Raw genomic sequence first — 7,340 nt, forward strand, 5'->3', positions numbered from 1 at the left:
ATAAATATTCGAATAAATTACTCGGATGAATGAAAATCTTTGGCTTTCACTCTGGTCGGAACCTTGATGTAGAGTAGCGAATTATCTCCGAACCCTTTTTACTGGTGCACCGATGCGCAGAAAACAAATAAAAAAATTATAATAATTTTCAAATACAAATAATGTATGCCATTAGATGGTTAAAATCATAATATTTCTGATTTAAATTCAGAAGTCTACGTTTGTTTTATCCAATAGTTTTTTCTTCTTTTGTGGAGCTTGTAAGCTATCTCTTTGACGATTGATTGCTTGTTCACCAAACTGATCATGGATTTGGAATTTGCATTGTGGATAAATATAAATGCTTAAAATAACATTAATTGATTGTGCTTTTACTATTAAAATAAAGTATATGCTACGGTATAAGTAATATGTAACCCGACCAATAAGCACATGTTTTAAACGTTTACTGTTGGGTTATTGTGATGTGTTGTTTTTCTCATCGGTGAATAAGGGCACGCACATTTTCGGTACTTTTAATGTTTTATTTCAAATTGAAAATTGTGTTTCGCAATTAACATACATATTTGTCATAGGTCTTTAGAGCTTAAGAAATTATGTAAATACCGTTTTCTGTTTGTTTTCCTCATCGTTGCTTAGTGTGTATCAAGAGAAAGCAACAACCGATCACCGTCTGTGAGACTGAGAGTGTCAGAATACAGTCGCACTGGATTTGTGTTTAGAAGTTAAGACTATACTTTCAGGGATCATTTCTATAGTATTTAACTTGGTAATGTGTTTCGAAAGTGTTTTGTCTTCCAAACCACGATGAAGACTTGTGATTCTTCTTCCTGAGCGTGAATCGGATGTAGAGTAATGATTTAATCATATGCTCTGCGTTATTGATGAACGTTTAACATCGCTTTTAGTGATGTTAAGGGAAGAAGTATGAACAGAGTGGCTTTGATAAATAGGTAAAAGTAATAGAATTCAGCTTGAATTGAATGAATATTGTAAAGATAGATATATCATGAATAACAGTAAAATAACGTGAAAATGAAAATTGTTCTTTAACTGAAAATCATACAGCTTCAACTATTAGCATGTTTCTGAATCACATAAATACTGATCTCTAATAACGTGTATATTAATTAGGATAGAGAGTAGAGGATGCTTATTATAAGATTTAAAATAGTAGGTCAGTTGTACTTTATAAAATAATGATCGATAAAGTGTTTACAGATAGTATTTATAATGATTTTACTGTTTGCTTGTTTGGAACTGAAGTGATTATTGAAGAATGATCATCTGAATCTGTTATAAAATTTATGAAGTTATGTCTCTTGTGTGAATTGTATATGTAATAATACTGTTTAAATGAAGTGTTGTGTTTATTTACTGTATATTATTAGTCTTGTTTTCATTAAGCGCACTGTTCAGTGTTTTTATAATGTCTCCTGATTTCCCTCATCAATAATGTTCAAATCTATCTTTACTATTTTGATGAATCTATTATAGTATCATGTTCTTAACCCTTCTGCATCAATTTAATAAAGTTACTCAGAAATCATTAGAGGACAAAAATGTCCTTGTCAAAATACTTCCATAATAATATTATTTATAAATATTATTTTCCACTTTCAATTAGTTTGTTTTTTAACCAACATCAGCACTGATCATATTTACCAAATATTCGTTCATTTTCAGGATTTTAACCAGTTGGTTTATATAATGCCACTGTTGTGTTTTATGAAAAACAAAAAATTAATTATCTTTCATATACTAATTGCTAAGGGATTTATATATATATATTTATTATGATTATTTCACAATCTGGGATATGTCAATTATTAGCAACAACATTGATTGTGATGCATGATTATTTATTCACTGACTTAGATTTTTTAATCAACATCAGTCCTGATCATATCTACCAAATATTAATTAATTTTCAGGATTTAAACACTTTAAATGCCAGTTTGTTTACATAATGCCATTGTTGTTGTTTTTACACACACACACACACACACACACACACACACACACACACACACACACACACACACACACACACACATACAAAACACACCCACACAATTTTAGCTGCATCATTTATTCAGTTGGCCTGCAGTGCTCTATAATATATACAGCAAACAGAAAATAGGAAAAAGCATGTATTTGCTCCATAGGCTAAACATGAGAAAAATGGCACCATCTGGTGGAAAATATAAAAAATTAAGATTTTGAAGCCAAGGCTCCAGAATGAAAGCATAATATCATAGAAGTCTTGATTTTATGCTTTAATGGCACTGGGATGAAATATTGCAGTTTTAATTGGTTTCAATGGGGACATTTTTGTCCTGAAGGTCCTGATTGTAACTATTTTGTGTACACAGTGTATTATAGATGGATTATAGGAGGTGTCGTGGAAAATCGCGATGAATCTCTCTAAGTTGTAAGAAAACTCTTTGAGTCTTGAGTTCCAGATGCCAAAGTTGTAGTTTATTGAAAACCAACAAACATGAGTCCAGTCAGCTGTCTGTCCTGACTTTATCCTCCTAAGTTCTCAGTTATATACCTTTTGTTATCTTTTACCCACTATCTCTGACCAATGGGATTATTGCCCTTGTCTTTTTCCCTCGCCACCAATATGTTTTGTCTCCTTCATTCATTAAATATTGGTGGAAAATCCCCCGCCTATCTATTTTTTAAAAACATACATCAGCTGGTAACTCCACATATTTTGGACATATGTCATAGTTCATGGTAAGAACACATCAACTTAGAAACATTTGTGTAAGAGACAAACCAGCCTTGTCCTCACCATACCTTTTACTTTTCACCTCCATTTCAGCAAACCCTTACAATGAGGCGGCCTTGTTTGTTTCGCGGCCTTGTTTGTTCCTTCACATTATCATTTGATTAATGAAAGAAAATACAAGCTCCAAAGCTATTTAACTCATCAAGGCAAAACACCATGCCAGAAACATATCATATAAGGGATATCTAGGAAATACATCAAGGATATATGTCAGAATACTGCTGATTAACAGAAATACATGCTGTTTTTAAAGGATTTTAAAGGAATACACCTGTTGTTCAAGGATAACAACCATAGAGGTTGAAATTCCAAAATGTACCCCAAAAATACACACCTTTGGCAAAATGTATGACGTTGGCATTAACACATCCAAAATGATAGAGGAAAAAAAAGGTACAAATTTCCCAAAGGACGCACAAGGATTAATCGATTTTAGACAATATTTGTACATCTAAATGGATCAGAGAAATTGGACAATAAATCTTACATTCATTTGGGTCTTTATCCTTTTTAGAATGAGACTGATCAGGGCTTGTGTCAAACTTCTAACATAAATGGAGCCAGTTCTGTGACATAAGATCTAAAAATTTCTGTGGCAAACCCATCCGGCCCTGGTGCCTTACCTGTTGGCAAAACTTTAATTACCTCAACAAGCTCCTCCAAAATAATATCTCAAAAGTAAAGAAAGTCTTTTTGATCAATCGTCATTTTAGGAAGTTCTAATGGCTCTACAAAGTTGCTAATATCCTTACCAGTAGACATAAACGTTGAGCTATAAAGATCGAAATGTAATTCTTTAAAGGCTTTATTAATATCTGTGGCAGAAGTAAATATATGGCCTCCAGAAGACTTCACTGAAGGAATGGTGGAAAAAACTCTCTGTTTTATGTATCTGGCAAAAGTTTCCCTGCTTTGTTCCCCGACTCAAAGTATGCTGTCTTTTTTGTATTTTATTTCTTATCAATATATTTCTTATTTTCATATAAATAATTTACAGAATCAGTTCAGAATACAAGTAAACAATCTTATCTAAACGTACAAAACGTAAATTCTTCCATTGGTCAAGTTGGAGGACTGATTCATCTTAACATTAATAATCTTGTCAACAGTTTGTAATATATTTCTCCAATAGTTTTCAAGTTCCGAACAAGTCCAAAACATATACAATAATGTACCAACCTCTGTTTTACATCTAGTACAACATTCTGAATATGAATCACTTATCTTGTGTAGTAATCTATCAGGTGTGTAGTATATCCTGTGTATAATATTAATCTGTATTAATCTATGCCTACTGTTATATGAAAATGCAAAAAGTATCTTGTTCATAATTCCAGATCTTTTTCCCATTTAAGTCTAGAAGATGATACATCCTCTCCAGACAAGTCAATGAAGTTGGTATTCTTATAAGACACAAAACCTTTGGACAATTTTTTCTCTCTTATAATATTGTCTATTGAGAGTGAGGAGGGGGCCTTAAATGATCACCTTGTAATATAATAATATAATGTCTCACCTGAAAATACTGGGGGAATTTTTTTTTTTAACAGGAAGATAAAACTGTTCTCAATTGTTGAAATGTCAAGTGTGTGTCCTCCTCATATAAATCTCCAAACACTTTAATGCCCTTTTCATAACAACATTGTGTGATCCCATCTCTTGGAAGAGCTATTAACTTTCTTTGTAACACAAGTCAGGGGAATGAATAAAGCCTTAAGAAGTATTTCACCAGCAATATACTTTTCAATTTGTATCCATGCTGGTGGAGATGTATTATTCATCTGCCAAAACCATGCTGCTCTCATTTGTGCTGCCCAGAAATAAAGCAAAAAATCTGGTTGTAATCTACCTTTTTTAAATGTGATGTGTAATGTCTTAAGTTTAACCCTTGGAGTTTTATTAGTCTAAATACATTTTCTAACTGAGCTATTAAGATTATTAAAAAACTTTCGTGGGATAGAAATCCGAAGAGTTTGAAAAATTTAGGAAGAACATTCATTTTTATGCAATTTGTCCTGCCAGTTAGTGATAACTTTAGTTAGTTCCATCTTTCCATGTCTCTCATTACCTTTTTAAGTAATAGGGAATAATTCAAAGAATATGATTCTTCCAACTTCGAATGAATATTTAGTCCAAAATAAACAATCTTTTCTGAATTCCATGTAAAAGGGATGTTATTTAAGGGCATTTTCTCTGCAGCCACATTCAGTGGCATCATAATATTTTTATATCCAGATATTTCTCTAAAGTTTTCCAATAATTGAGATAAGATGATTCAGGGTTAGTTAAATTTAACATAACATCATCTGCGTGCAATTATATTTTGTGTACATAGCCTCCTATCTCTAGCACAGTGATTGATTTGTGTGGGCATATTGCAATGGCCAGGGGTTCCACCGCTCGTGCAAAAAGTAGTGTAGATAGAGGACATCACTGTCTGGTTTCCCTTGACAAATTAAAGTGTGAAGATATATCGTTAGTACGTTAGTACGGACACTTGCCGATGGACTTCCATACAACATACGAATCATATCAATAAATTTAGGGCCGAAATTCATTTTTTGCTAAATAGTTATCAAATAAGGCCATTCTACTCGGTCGAAATATTTTTCTGTGTCCAAAGAAAGAGCAATCACAGAAAAAGTTTTGTTTGTCAGAATAAATAATATTCATAAGCCTCCGTATGTTATCAAAGGAGGTTCTGTTTTTAATAAATCCAGTTTGACCCATAAGAACTAAATTAGGCAAAACCTGCTCTAACCGTAACACGGTCATTTTCGTGAGAATTTTATAGTCAGAATTAAGCAGTGAGATTGGTCGGTATTAGGTACATAGATCAGGTCTTTGTCAGGTTTATCAAAACTGTAATTAAAGCCTGATTTAAAGTATCTGGTAATGTTAAAAATGCATTCTCTGAAAAACCTAAATATCTTATGCAGTGTTGTTTCTAAAACATGATAAATCAATTTTATCTTGTTCGAAGGATTTTTTGATATTTTTACAGGAAAACAATACAAAAATGATCAAGAATAAAAATTTTGCCCTAATATTAAAGGTCTTACTAGAAAAAAAATTATGATCCAACATGAATTTTCTTGATAAAAAAAAAATGTGATCGTGTCTGGTAACATTTGCATGTAAAATGGCTAGAAATAGCATTTTAGCTTAGAGTAAAGCTGACAATTTACACAAGGTTTATTTATATTTCTTCTGAGCCAAACATACTTTTCTGTCTGCTCGTATGCACCGCTGTTCAAATGCACTTTGGATCACATAATTTATATGTATAAATGTTTTCCATCTGAAAGGACCAAATATTAAATGAAACAAATGACAATAAAATGCAAAGTAATCTCTTCAGTAATCAAAGTACTTTTTGAATGTAACTGTATTCTAATGACCAATTATTTAAATTGTAACTGTAGTGGAATACAATTACTCATATTTTGTATTTTAAATACGTAATCCCATTATATGTATTTCACTACTCCCCAACTCTGTGTGTGTATATATATATATATATATATATATATATATATATATATATATAAAAACAAACAATTACAGTTCTCACTAGTTAATATTGCTAAAAGGATATTTGTAGCAAAGTTTAAATGGAGCTCGTATCTAAGTGACCAAACCTCACATGAAGTCACGTGACTCTGTAATATGGCTTTAAATCTTACCTGAATGTCTATTAGTATGTATTTTGTCATTTTATTAGTAATTGGTCTGTAAGTGTGATGCGGTCTACAAATGTGGAACTACTACAAATGTGTGCAATTATAGAATAATAATCAATACCCTTGGAATGTGTTTCAGCCAATCAGAAGGCAGAATTCAACAATCCTGTGTAAGGAAATACAATTATACCCATGAGAGACCAGTATGTTACAATGATGACCAGGAGTTAAAGTTTCAATCAATAGAGAGAGAGTTTACTGAAGACAAAGTTCTCCACATTTCCAAAGAAACAGAAAATCAGTTGAGGATCTAACCTTGAACCAATTATATTACAGAAACAACCGTAATTAGAGGCATTTGCATATTAATTGACAATCTCTTACGAGTACTGAGATCTGATAGGTGAACATAATCTGGTCCTTGCCCCAACATCAACATTGCAAAGTCTTTCTATTAAACTGCCTAGAGAACTAAAGATACATCCCATTATGTCACACATTCAATATGGACAAAGGTTTCCTCAAGCATATGGCTGAACCCAAAATTATTTATTAACAAGTCTCCCTTTTGATGGAAAGAATGGATGGAGAAGGGTGTTGCTACACTGTGTGACCTTTATGAAAAAGGACCTTTGAGGACAAACACTCTTTATATGTTGCTCACAGCCTTTGGAAAGGGGCATGAAGCATCCTTGTTGATTCAGGGTCTTGATGATGGAGCCTTAACAGCTCTTAAGAGGTTATGGGAAAGAGATCTGAACTTGGTTTTGGGGGATAGAGAGTGGGAAAGAATGTAAAAAGTAAGTCTAGGGATGCAAGGGTACACCTTATTCAGTTTAAGATTTTGCATAATTTCT

At 32.5% G+C, this 7,340-nt stretch overlaps 1 protein-coding gene and 1 non-coding gene across 2 annotated transcripts in view; one reads left to right on the forward strand and one right to left on the reverse strand.

Annotated features, from left to right (window-relative positions):
- The window catches only part of LOC127644886 (zinc finger protein OZF-like), a 385,071-nt gene that overhangs the window by 142,183 nt on the left and 235,548 nt on the right, over positions 1-7,340 (reverse strand). The gene's annotated exons all lie outside the window — the stretch shown is intronic.
- On the forward strand, positions 728-941 carry LOC127645899 (small nucleolar RNA U3). The gene has a single exon (XR_007970866.1). It is a non-coding gene; the product is annotated as a small nucleolar RNA U3 (small nucleolar RNA).

The sequence above is a fragment of the Xyrauchen texanus genome, chromosome 6 (assembly GCF_025860055.1).
Source record: "Xyrauchen texanus isolate HMW12.3.18 chromosome 6, RBS_HiC_50CHRs, whole genome shotgun sequence".
Taxonomy (NCBI): Eukaryota; Metazoa; Chordata; class Actinopteri; order Cypriniformes; family Catostomidae; genus Xyrauchen; species Xyrauchen texanus.